We start from the raw sequence: 13,947 nt of genomic DNA on the forward strand, positions 1-13,947 counted from the left end.
TTTATTCATCATTATGGTGCCGAATGGCCCCTTGGTCCCAGCTCATGGGCTTTTGCCCTAAATATCTTACAACCATCCATCCATCCATTCATCCATTCATCCATCCATCCATTCATCCATCCATCCATTTCCTTCACTAATTCATTAAAGCATTTACCTTAATATAATATATTTACTCTTCATTACGGCGCTGAATGGCCCCTTGGCCCCCCAGTGCATGGGCTTTTGCCCTAAATATCTTCCATCCATTCATCCACCCATCCATCCATCCATCCATTTCCTTCAATAATTCATTAATGCAATTACCTTAATATAATTTATTTACTCTCATTGCGACGCTGAATACCCCCCTGTGCATGGGCTTTTGCCGTAAATATCTTACAACCATTCATCCAGCCATCCATCCATCTATCCATCCATCCATCCATTTCCTTCACTAATTCATTAATGCATTTACCTTAATATAATTTATTTACTCTTCATTACGGCGCTGAATGGACCCTTGGCCCCAGTCCCTGGGCATTAGCCCTAATTATCTTCCATCCATCTATCCAGCCATCATCCATCCATCCATTTCCTTCACTAATTCATTAATGCATTTACCGTGATATAATTTATTTACTCTTCATTACGGCGCTGAATGGCTTGGCCCCAGGCCCTGGGCTTTTGCCCTAAATATCTTACAGCCATCCATTCATCCATCCATCCACCCATCCATCCATTTCCTTCACTAATTCATTAATGCATTTACCTTGATATAATTTATTTACTCTTCATTACGGCGCTGAATGGCTTGGCCCCAGTCCCTGGGCTTTAGCCCTAAATATCTTCCATCCATTCATCCAGCCATCCATCCATCCCCTGCGGAGACGAAGCAACATGCCTGGCGTTCCTGTGCATGTGTGTGTGTGTGATCCGGCGGCCTGGATGGATCGTTTCTCGCTGCATTCTGTCGCCAACACGATGATCATCATAGCTGCTGGCGTCCTTGGCCATCATGCTTTGAGCCTGCGTTTGCGTAACGCCTGCAGTGGGCGCACAAGTGGTCTTGGATGGCGTGCATGACATAATTTTAATTCTTGGAATGCCGCCGACGTCTGAGCAACGTCACTCGGGCTAGTTTTAGCACCATCACGAGATGGTGCATTCGGGGGGTGGGGTGGGGGGGTCGGGGGGGGCGGCGAAAGGATGTTGTAATAAATGGCTGGTTCCCCCTGGCAGATATAGTCGGCATTGAACGTCACGCTTTTGAAGAGTTCTCTCTCTCTCTCTACAAGGTTCATCTGATCTGTCGGGGAGACGTCACTTCATTCATTTTGGATCCTGGCGTTGAAACAAACTCGGGGTTAAATGCAAGCATTGCTTATACTACTCACATTTCAAGATCTCCATAGAGTTTTGTTATTGAATTCGCGACAGGTTGATTTGGTAAAATAAATACATTCGGTAGTAAGTGTTAGTTACCGTGGGAGTAGTGTTGTCATGGCGTAGGCAAACCTCATTAGTTTTCTGTAAAAGGAAATTAATGTGCTATTTTGTCTGTCCGTCCGCATTTTTTCTGTCCGCCCTCAGATCTTAGAAACTACTAAGGCTAGAGGGCTGCAAATGGGTATGTTGATCGTCCACCCTCCAGTCATCAAACATACCAAATTGCAGCCCTCTAGCCTCGGTAGTTTTTATTTTATTTAAGGTTAAAGTTAGCCATGATCGTGCTTCTTGCAACGCTATAGGATAAGCCACCACCGGGCAGTGGTTAAAGTTTCATGGGCCGTGGCTTATACAGCATTATACCGAGACCACCGAAAGATAGATCTATTTTCGGTGGCCTTGATTATACACCGTAGCGGCTGTGCAGGAAACTCGATTGTGCCGAAGAAACTTCGCCGCATTTTTTACTCGTTTATCTTTATTTTGCCCAACTCACTCTCTCTCTCTCTTGAACAAAAATGAGTACTTGATTTATATATATATATATATATATATATATATATATATATATATATATATATATATATATATATATATATATATTAATTATTGCAATAAAAATTTCTTTGCATTGACGATAAAAGGCCACATACATTCTGTGTAAAGTCTGTGGTTCTTACTTGAAAGATTTTTCCTTAGTGATAACAGTTGAAGTTCTTTAGTCTTCAGCAAACTTAAACGCTTGGAAGGTAGCCTAGGTTAGGTTTAAGTGTAGCGGAAGCCGTCATTTGAATCATTTTCCTTCAGGAAGGAGGCCTCCGGTAAGGTAGGATAGCCCCACGAAACACGCTCATTCACAGACCTTTTATTTATTTATTTTTTTTTGTAGTTTATTACAGAAGACATATTTTTCAAGTCGACTGCCATCGGAATCAAGATTCTACTTGGTTCTGTTATATCCAGGTTGACGACACTGGCCTTTTTCAGAGAAAGAGTCTGTGCTTTTTTTTTCATCTATTTCATGTCTTTTTACGTGTCTCGAATTTATCATTTTCACCTCCAATAGAAGGATAATAAACATTGTTTACTTGTTCCCAGGAAAATCCCAAATTCATGGCATGCATAGCCGATGCGTTCTTCGACGTCCAACGTTCTCGTTATTTTCAGTTTCATGAGTAATTCTGACGATTCCCCCTCGTCATCCATTAGTTCCCATAGCAATGTTTGCTGGAATGTTGTCCTGTTTGAGCGTCATTTCAGTTCGATGCTTCGGAAACAGTTTTATTTTATTTATTTATTTATTTTTTTTTATCTCTGTGTTTTCTTCATCATCCCCTTGTTCGTCGCCATCAGATCATAACGTTTTTCTGTCACGGTCTGTCGTTTTGGAACCAGCTCGACACTAAATTAGTGGTGGGAGTTCTATTCTCATTTCTTTGACGCACGGTAAATTTCCAAGGCCGTAATTTAATTATTATTTCTTTTCTGACATCGGTAACAAGATGGTGGTATCTCTTGCATGCTCACTTGCTGTGTCCTTATGGAGAATAACGGTAGATATGTATACTATGTTGTGGCCGGTTATTGTATCCTGGATTTCGTCTCACGAAGACAGTTGTAAGATATCGCGTTGAGTGAGTGACTTTCTCCTTGTCATTCATTCTTGAAATTTTGCGGTGCTTGAGAAGGAAGTCGATTTCGTTTCACGCTTCACTAGTTTTGCAGAGAAGTTAATTTTGTCTCTCTCTCTCTCTCTCTCTCTCTCTCTCTCTCTCTCTCTCTCTCTCTCTCTCTCTCTCTCTCTCTCTCAGGTATACCTGTCTCATTTGATGTGGTCATGTACTGAGGTTTTAAGTGTAAGTAGAGGTAAATTTAAAATGTTCCTCTTTCCTAAAATATCTTGGCAGCTCTCATTCATCAGCTTTTTGTTTTCATTTTAGTTTTCTGCAAAGGAAAACCATTGTGCCGGCTTTGTCTGTCCGTCCGCACTTTATTCTGTACGCACTTTTTTCTGTCCGCCCTCAGGTCTTAAAAATCACTGAGGCTAGAGGGCTGCAAATTGTTATGTTGATCACCCACCCTCCAATCATCAAACATACCAAATTGCAGCCATGTAGCCTCCGTAGTATTTGATTTAAGGTTAAAGTTAGCCATAATCGTGCTTCTGGCAACGATATAGAATAGGCCGCCACCACCGGGACGTGGTTAAAGTGTTGTGGGCCGCGGCTCATACAGCATTTTAACGAGACCACCGAAAGATAGATCTGTTTTCGGTGGCGTTGAATATACGCTGTACAGAAAACTCGATGAAACTTCGGCGTATTTTTTACTTGTTTATTTTGCCTTAGTTCTATCATAGTCAAGTTAAAAGTCTAATTTGTATAGCATGGAATAGTTCGGGTTAATTAGCATCCTAAAGAAAGCGAATCCAATTTTAAATAATTTTCATTAACAAAGTCCGAAAGTCGAAATGTTATTAAAATCAGAGATTTCTGTACTTGTAAGACAGGTCTTGGGTGTGTGTGTGTGTGTGTGAGACTCATTCGCTTTGTTCCCATTTCTTGCCACATTGTGACTCATTCCCGCCCCCCACCGAGGGGTCTGGCATTCATGGGTGATTCCCCATTCAAGTACTGACTCGTGCTGAAACTGTGTTTGGGAATTGTGTCATGCGTAAATGCTTTGTTTGTTTTCTCCGGGAATATTTTTGTCGAGTTTTACTGCCGCCTCTTATTAGGGAATTATATTCATAAAAGACATATTGAAGGGCTGTTGGCTTTTCTGCCTTATTGTAGTTTGTTGCCCCACGTCCCACTGTAGTTATGAATGCCTTATGATGAGAATATTTTATATATAATATAAATTTGTCTCACATCAGAATCGAACCCAGGTCTTTCCATTGAAAGACGAGACCGCTGCCAACCAAGCCACACACGTCTCGTCTTTCAGTTGCAAGAACTGGGTTCGAGCCTGATGTGAGTCAGAAATTTGTTTCTGTTCCACACGTGATTGTGTGTTATTATTTGTATATATATGTGTGTGTGTGTGAGAGACAGCAGACTTATGTCAATTCCTGTACCTTGTTTTACGTTTGTATATTGGAATGTCCCTAACCTGTCTGAATTCCCAAGAACGCTGCGTAAGAAAGCAAACTTGAACAACACAGCGTCCCTAATGACTCGGGGGATCGGACAGACATTTTAACAGAATTTGTCATCTTTGATAACTCTGGCAATTTAATTGTCGACGTAACTTTTCTTTTGTTGAGGATTTATCATTCCTCGAAGTACGAAAGGGAGTATCCTAATAGGCATCTAAAGTGAGCGGAGATTCAGCTTAGGATGTTTTTATGCTTCTTTTGAGAGGAAAAAATTGAATATCTTGCTTACCAGATCAGTGATAATGTTTTTATTATTATTTTTATTTGTTGCAAGTTGCGCCAAACTTGAATTGTATTTTTTTCATAAAGGCAAGCATTCTGCATTAAAATGGAAAACTGTAGCATCTACAAAATTTTCCAAATTGAGACATGCAACCTATTGGGCTCGTGAAACACTAATACACAAGTTACTGCAGTTTCAGAATGATTCTTCAATGCTTTCCACGAGTGTTTAGGGGGTCCCATTTGCAGTATCTGCAAAATCAGTAGTAAGGCAACGGAAAGTTACAGTATTTACCATTTTTCTCAGTTTTGCATTTTTACAGATACTGCAGTCTTCCATTTTAGTGCAATATTATTCATTCTATTAAATCCGTGAATAGGTTAGTGACCATAATTCCTTAAATGCATTACACATATCAACTAATATATACTAGAGTTTTATTTGCCTTCGAATTATTCTTAAGAAGTTAATAATTGTTTTTCAAAATGCGGATGAGGAATTTCTTTCCTTACAACGCTGACGAAAGATATAGAGGATGATTGCATTAGGAGTGCAGTTTTTAGCTTTCTGTAAAAGAAAACTATTGTGCCGACTTCGTCTGTCCGTCCGCACTTTATTCTGTCCGCTCTTATATCTTAAAAACTATTGAAGCTAGAGGGCTGCAAATTGGTATGTTGATCATCCACCCTCCAGTCATCAAACACACCAAATTGCAGCCCACTAGCCTCTTTAGTTTTTATTTTATTTCAGGTTAAAGTTAGCCATAATCGTGCTTCCGGCAACGATATAAGATAGGCCGCCATCAGGCCGTGGTTGAAGCTTCATGGACCGCGACTCATACAGCATTATACCGAGACCATCGAAAGATAGATCTATTGATTATACGCTGTAGCGGGTGTACAGAAAACTCGACTGCGGCGAAGAAACTTGGGCGCATTTTTTTTTTTACTCGCTTATTTTCGTCATGCGTAGCTCCATAACGAGCAGGAATCAGGCCATAGACTGCAATTTTGGTATTTTGGTGACATTACGCGAGAGGCCCCTGAATGCCCATCAGAATTAAATGTCAATAAATTAAAGACGAGCTATTGTTACCATTCTTTTGGAAGAGAGTGGCTGGCGGACGGTGTTCCTCAAAAGAACGGGTGAATTTCCGTCTCGCCAAGTCAAAGAGTTCGCTCCGTTTCTCTTTGTGGGTTCTGGGAAATTCGTGTCAGTCGCATGCTAGGTTTTCCTGTTCGTTCTGCCCCCGTGTTTAAGGCAAATAAAGGTCAGGGTGTGTGGGTATATTACAAGTATATATATATATATATATATATATATATATATATATATATATATATATATATATATATATATATATATATATATATATAAACTAGGAAACGGAAAATGTTTATATATATACATAAAATTAGGAAACGGATGTATATATATAAATAAATTTCAGACTCACATCAGGATCGAACCCAGGTCTTCCAGTTGAATTTATTTCCGTTCCACACGTGATTGTGTGTTGATTATTTCTATCATATACACTCAGAAGGGATATATATATATATATATATATATATATATATATATATATATATATATATATATATATATATATGAATGTCTTTTCCTGTAATACTACACAGAGTAATATGAATATATATATATATATAAATATATATATATATATATATATATATATATATATATATATATATATATATATATATATATATATATATATATATATATATATATAATATATTTTTTCTAACAGGGCCTCATTAAAACTGGATAGTATCTAGCGGAGATATTTAGTCAAGAAAAGTTACAAGCTCTCTAGGATACTTGACAATGAGGACTGTCAGTCCTAGAAAGCTTGTAACTTAAATAAATATCTCCGCCAGATACCATCCAGTTTTAATGAGACCCTGTTAGTAATTGTATTAATGCACAGAACAATTGTGTAAGTGATAAAGTTAACATACATACATACATATATATACATATATATATATATATATATATATATATATATATATATATATATATATATATATATATATATATATATATATATATATACACACACAAACTATATAAATTGAAGATAATACTAAACTATTTCCAGGCTCGGTTTGAAATAACCACTGCTTTTGTCACTCGTCAAGTGTATCTGTGAAAATTCCATTAAAAACGTGTGAGTGCTTTAATGACGAGGATTGTGAAACAGTCCATTCAACAAGTCTCTCTCTCTCTCTCTCTCTCTCTCTCTCTCTCCACCGTCATTACTGCAGCCAGTGAGCCCGAGCAGAGGAAGACAGCCTGACGTCATGAAGGAGAACCAAGGATTCAGGATATTCCTTTACGACTTGAGAGAGAGAGAGAGAGAGAGAGAGAGAGAGAGAGAGAGAGAAAAGGAAAAATATAAGCACAAAAATGAAGCGATTACTCACGCTGTGGCTAATACCCCCTTCCCCCCCTTACTTCCCCCGCCCCTCCCCCTCCGTGATTCCCAGCTGGTCCTCTCAGATTCTCGTAAGTGGTGGGGGCTATCGTTTGGCCTCTACTTACGCTTGGCCGTGTTGCTATGTTCCTGTTATTTTGTCATTGTTTCAGAATTCATCAGTTGCCGCTTTTGTTACGGCAGGAGGTGTGAGTGTGAGTGAATGACTGGAGTTGCTGATGTCAGTGGTCCTTATTCATGAGACGGTGTGTTTTTAGTTTTTCTGTAAAAGAAAACTGTTGAGATGGCTTTGTCTGTCCGTCCGTACTTTTTCTGTCCGCCGTCAGATCTGAAAAACTACTGAGGCTAGAGGGCTGCAAATTGGTATGTTGTTCATCCACCCTCCAATCATCAAACATACCAAATTGCAGCCTTCTAGCCTCACTTTTTTTAAGGTTAAAGTTAGCAATAATTGTGCTTCTGGTAACACTATAGGATAGGCCACCACCGGGACGTGGTTAAAGTTTCATGGGCCACAACTCATACAGTATTATGCCGAGACCACCGAAAGATAGATCTATTTTAGGTGGCCTTGATTATACGCTGTAGCGGCTGTACAGGAAACTCGATTGCGCCGAAGAAACTTTGGCGCATTTTTTTTTTTTTTTTTTTTTTGTGTTCTCTGATTAATTATAGCAAATATTCGTATTTTTCACAGCATTCAGGGTCATTCACGTATTTTTAGGGCTTATTTACGACAATACAGTTGCTTTTTTATATATATTTGTTTGCATCGTCATGTTTTAATTTTAGAAGTGTCACAAACAGCAGGACAACGGCCGGGAATGTTTAACAATGTTCCATTATGGCCAGTATTACCATGAGTAACTCCAAAATATATATATATATATATATATATATATATATATATATATATATATATATATATATATATATATATATATAATTTATCACTTACACAATAATTGTTCGGTGCATTAATAGAATTACTAAAAGGACCTCATTCAAACTGGGTGGTATCTGGATAAATACTCCATTAGATACCATCCAGTTTGAATGAGGTCCTTGTAGTAATGCTTATATAATATATATATATATATATATATATATATATATATATATATATATATATATATATATATATATATATATAAAATCTATGAGTCATCAGGCGATCAGGTACGATATCAAAATACCATTTACAAGGATCCATTTTTACAAGTTACCGGGTCGTTCAATGATGTCTGGGTCACCCCCCTCCCCACCCACACCCACCCTCATGAGCACATTTTCCTTGCGTATGCATTACGAGGGCGGGAAAAAAGAGAGTGAGTATGGAAAAATAAATGGGCTGTTCTATGATATTGCTTCTGTCCTTCGCGCCAGTACAGTTAGCGGATGTGGTACTGGAAAGAATCCGTTTTGCCATAGAGCGTTTGGATATCCTGTCGTTGACTTGAAGGCAGCGCATTCCTGAGGGGGCTGTCATTTGTTTTATGTTAAGGCCACTGTTTACTAGCCATTGATGTTCCCAGATTGTTTTACTCACTTTTTTTTTTTTTTTTTTTTTTTTTTTGTAGCCTATGTCAACTCTTCCTTTCTGAAGTGTGTGTAATTTTTATTTCTTAAGAGTGTGTAATTTTATTTCTTAAGTGTGTTTATTTATTTTATTATTATTATTATTATTATTATTATTATTATTATTATTATTATTATTATTATTATTATTATTCGGGAAATGCACCTTATTCATTTGGAACAAGCCCACCAAAGGGGCCATTGACTTGAAATTCAAGCTTCCAAAGAATACGACGACAGTGATCATTAGAAAGAAATGACAGAAGATAATAGGAAATACAGAAAGAAGAGATCAGTTACCAGAAAGCAAAGGTAAATTAACAAATTGATAGTAGAGAAATTAGAATGTAAATAGATTATGAAAAGTACAAGTAAAATCGCTTTAGGGTAACTGTGTAACGCATCTTCGCTTGAACGTCTGAGCTATATTTTGAAAAAAGGGAATCTTTGGGTAACTTACTCCGGGAAGAACGCTTCCGGGTTGGTTAGCTGCCTACCAAAACTTTCCTTGCTTAGGTCGGCGGCCTTACCTCATTATCTCGTGCGTCTAAGTTGATTATTATCTTTGGATTCTTACCCGTGGGACACCCTGGTTGTCCCACGGGATTCTCACCCTGGTTGTCCCACCCCCGTCCTCCCCTTCTCATCACCAATGATTTACTCCATGCGTCGATGACCATGTTATTCGCGACGACGGATTGTAACACCAACTCAGTATCTTCAGTGTTGACGCTTTCAACAGAGGCGGTGTTAATCGCCGCGACGCCAGTTTACGTAATAGATCAGTCAGTCAGTCATTACTTTGCTCCTCTGGATATGGTTACCCGGCAACTGCCCCAGAACTGGGTTGGGTCCTGGTTCCTCTCCACTCCCTGCCCCTACCCTCCCCCCCCCCCTCTCTCTCTCTCTCTCTTTTTTCCCGTTACATAAGAGATTTCTTCGCGCTGCCCCCTGACACATGTTGCATTTGCTGGGATATCTCCTTGTAAAAGTGGGTTTGAACCTTGTGATTTCATCTTTTTTAAAAGCGAGTTTGAATCTTGAGATTTCATCTTTTTTAAAGTGGGTTTGGATCTTGAGATTTCATCTTATTAAAGGTGGGGTTGAATCTTGAGATTTAATCTTTTTAAAAGTGGGTTTGAATCATGAGATTTCTTTTTAAAAGTGGGTTTGAATCTTGAGATTTCATGTAATTGAAGGTGGGGTTGATTCTTGGAATTTCATTTTATTAAAAGTAGGATTTGAATCTTATGATTCCTCATTTTAAAAAGTAGGTTTGAATCTTGAGTTTTCATGTTATTAAAAGTGGATTTGAATTTTGTGACTCCCCCTTATTAAAAGTGGGTTTGAATCTTGAGATTTCTACTTATTAAAAGTGGGTTTCAATCTTGTGATTTCTCTTTTGAAAACTGGGTTTGAATCACTGAGATTCCCTCATTACATAAATGCATTCGTTTCAGTAACAAGATATTTCTTGCTAGGTTTAGAACGCGGATGTAGAATATTTGTTGGCGATTATGTGGATGAAAATGACAGTTGTAAAGTACACCAGACCCACCAGTCCTGTGTACCATCAGGAATTTCAGTAACTGGTTATGTTACCGTTTCTAGGAAACTTGAATTTAATACTTTTAGATCTAGTCAATCAGTCAGTATAGTTTTCATACTGTTTCTCTTTATTTTTTATATGTCATTCTATAGGTAAGTGACCTTGATGATGGGAAAAGTCATGTATTCCCGAAAGCTTGGCTTTGCCTGTGTTATATTCTAAGAAATAATAATGTCTGCGATGTTACCATGTCTTCAGGCTATCTTGTTCCTCCACGAACTTCAGTAATAGATTAGTCTATATACGTGGTGCCAATAGACTGTGTACACAGCGATGGTTGTAGACGAATGTTAAGAATGGGCGTATATGAAGTTTCTACTATTTGGGACAGTTCTGGTTATACCATTTCTTATATTCCTTGTGAAATGCAGGAAAGGTTTGCAACCCTTCTTGCCGTTTCCTTAATGAAGTTCAGCTGTATTGAATTACTGTTACTCTCTCTCTCTCTCTCTCTCTCTCTCTCTCTCTCTCTCTCTCTCTCTCTCTCTCTCTCTCTCTCTCTCTCTCTCTCTCTCTCTTGGACAGTTTTATACCGTTTCTTATCTTCTTATCTTTTCCTGAATGAAGTTCAGCTGTATTGAATTACTGTTACTCTCTCTCTCTCTCTCTCTCTCTCTCTCTCTCTCTCTCTCTCTCTCTCTCTCTCTCTCTCTCTCAACATTTCCTGAATGAAGTTCAGCAGTATTGAATTACTGTTACTTTCTCTCTCTCTCTCTCTCTCTCAGTTTTATATCATTCTCTTATCATTTCCTGAATGAAGTTCAGCAGTATTGAATTACTACTCTCTCTTATATCATTTGTTATCATTTCCTGAATGAAGTTCAGCAGTTTATGTACTTTCTCTCTCTCTCTCTCTCTCTCTCTCTCTCTCTCTCTCTCTCTCTCTCGGACAGTTTTATAACATTTCTTATAATTTTCTGAATGAAGCTCAGTAGTATAGTATTACTGTTACTCTCTCTCTCTCTCTCTCTCTCTCTCTCTCTCTCTCTCTCTCTCTCTCTCTCTCTCTCTCTCTCTCTCTCTCGGACAGTTTTATAACATTTCCTATCATTTCCTGAATGAAGTTCAGCAGTATTGAATTACTGTTACTTTCTCTCTCTCTCTCTCTCTCTCTCTCTCTCTCTCTCTCTCTCTCTCTCTCTCTCTCTCTCCTTCCTTGTAGAATCTATGTCTGGTTGTCGAGCAAGAAGTAGAGGTGTCAAGAATGCCGCCGTGAGAGCATGCGTTCGTCGGTGCGTTTTCAAGGATCCAGGATGTGTGCGCCTCGGGCCGGTAGTGGCGTCTACGTGCGGCTCCCTGGCTACCACCCACGCCCCGTGCACCCCCGGGCCTCCGCTATCCCTAGGGCTCCGCCGCTGCCGCCGTCGCTGCTGCTGCTACATGCAGTGTTCAGGAGCTGTCCCAGAAATGGATCTGTCACGAGAAAACGTTCGTATCTGAGGGCGAAGAAGATTTGATCTCTCCCTTCTGCGGGAGTTTCTGGAGACCAGGAAAGCCAAACTCCTCCTCCTCCTCCTCCTCCTCATCGCACCCGGAAGCGGTGGTGGGGCGGTGTGGACCAGAGTTGAGTGCAGTGGATGGGTGGGGGGAGGGGTGCTACCACTGCCTTCCTTGCCACCGCCAAAATCCTGGTTGACGCCGGGTCTTTGGAAGTTTTTTTTTTCTTGACTTTTTTTTTTATCTCTCTCTCTCTCTCTTTTTGCCCAACCCAACCCCGCGGTGGTCGGTCGATTTTACCCGCTGTGGGTGCACAAAACACTGTTTTTGGTCAGTTTTGTCCGGGCCCCGCACACCAGGTGTAACAGAAACAGGTACATGATTGAAGTGGTTACATGATAGTGCAGTCCGGCTCTCTCTCTCTCTCTCTCTCTCTCTCTCTCTCTCTCTCTCTCTCTCTCTCTCTCTCTCTCTCAAAAGTTATGTAGTGTTATGTGAAAGTAATATGTTCTTCCACTTAGTATTTTTTTACTTTTGGACAGATTCTGCATTTTCACGGCATTCTCCTACCACCTGAATTATAAAGCCGCTTGGCTTTGGCACCTTTTCGATGTGGTTCACTCATGGATCCATCTTTGCATTGTGAAGGCTATATTTCCGGTTGAAAATATTTGTTATAAAGGGGAAAAAAATGGTTCAGTGGAATGATTTTTAACATACCACGGAGTTTTGCGATTTTGAATTGAGAGAAGAATGCTGATATAAGAAAAAATGTCTCATGGATTCTAAGCTATGCTTGCACATTTTTAATTATATATATATATATATATATATATATATATATATATATATATATATATATATATATATATATATATTTTTTATATATATAAATATATATAAACCCATTATAAACACTAAGACACTACAAAAAAAGTGTTTTTTATGGGCTTTTAAACTTCTTAGGAAGTTGTTATAGTAAAAATAGACGCACACACACACACACACACACACACACACACATATATATATATATATATATATATATATATATATATATATATATATATATATATATATATATATTATAATAATAATTATGCAGACGCGCACGCTATCCATCAGGTTGGCAAGTGACGCAAGCGCCTTGTCATGGAGAGTTAACTGTCATTACCGAAAGCGTCGAGGAATGATTTTGGCAGAAATTGTGGGGTTTTCCAGCCCTCCGCCAACTGGCTTTTTGCAGGCACCACCGTGCTCCACCGAGTAAGCTTGGAGAGGAATTCCTACGTACGTGGTGGGATCTCGTTGTCTTTCCAAACGCGGTGGTTCTTATAGCTGGGCCGATTTGCAGCCATGTGCCTCGAGAGAAGACAGGGGGGGTTTGCGGGAGAGGGGTTTGTTTTGATCCCTTTTCGTCTCATTCCTTCTCGCAAGAAGAAGAAGAAGAATCGAGACTGACTCGCCTGTAGAAAGTGTGATTCCTGAGGAGAAGAATCCAGACTGACTCGCCTGTAGAATGTGTTGATTCCTGAGAAGAAGAATCCAGACTGACTCGCCTGTAGAATGTGTGATTCCTGAGAAGAAGAATCCCGACTGACTCGCCTGTAGAATGAGTGATTCCTGCGACATGTGTTTGGAGAAAAGACACTCAGTCCCGCTGTGACGAGGGGAGAACCAATGACTGTAGAAGGGAAAGAGGCTTTTTCGGGAGCTTTGTTTGTGTGTTTGTGTGTGTGTATGTGTATGTTTGTTTGTGTGCCGTGGGAAATTACGCAAAGTGAGTCTTTTGTGACAGCTGTTGTAACTGTGAATCATCTGTTGTTTATGCTTCACACACAGAGAGAGAGAGAGAGAGAGAGAGAGAGAGAGAGAGAGAGAGAGAATACCAATAAGGAAAAAATAGAGCGACAACCTTTGATTCAAGAATAGTACAAGTGGTCGTGAGGATCCTCGGAGCTTTACCCCGGCAGTGTAAAATGAATGCTTTTTTTCCCCCCTCTCTCCAGCGTTCCACGTTCTTGTCGACGTTCCCCCGTCGGGAAGAGGAT

General features: G+C 39.4%; 1 protein-coding gene across 4 annotated transcripts in view; it reads left to right on the plus strand.

Annotated features, from left to right (window-relative positions):
- Positions 1–13,947, plus strand: part of Pur-alpha (Purine-rich binding protein-alpha) — a 341,292-nt gene that overhangs the window by 124,827 nt on the left and 202,518 nt on the right. The gene's annotated exons all lie outside the window — the stretch shown is intronic.

Source organism: Macrobrachium rosenbergii, chromosome 24, assembly GCF_040412425.1.
Source record: "Macrobrachium rosenbergii isolate ZJJX-2024 chromosome 24, ASM4041242v1, whole genome shotgun sequence".
Taxonomy (NCBI): Eukaryota; Metazoa; Arthropoda; class Malacostraca; order Decapoda; family Palaemonidae; genus Macrobrachium; species Macrobrachium rosenbergii.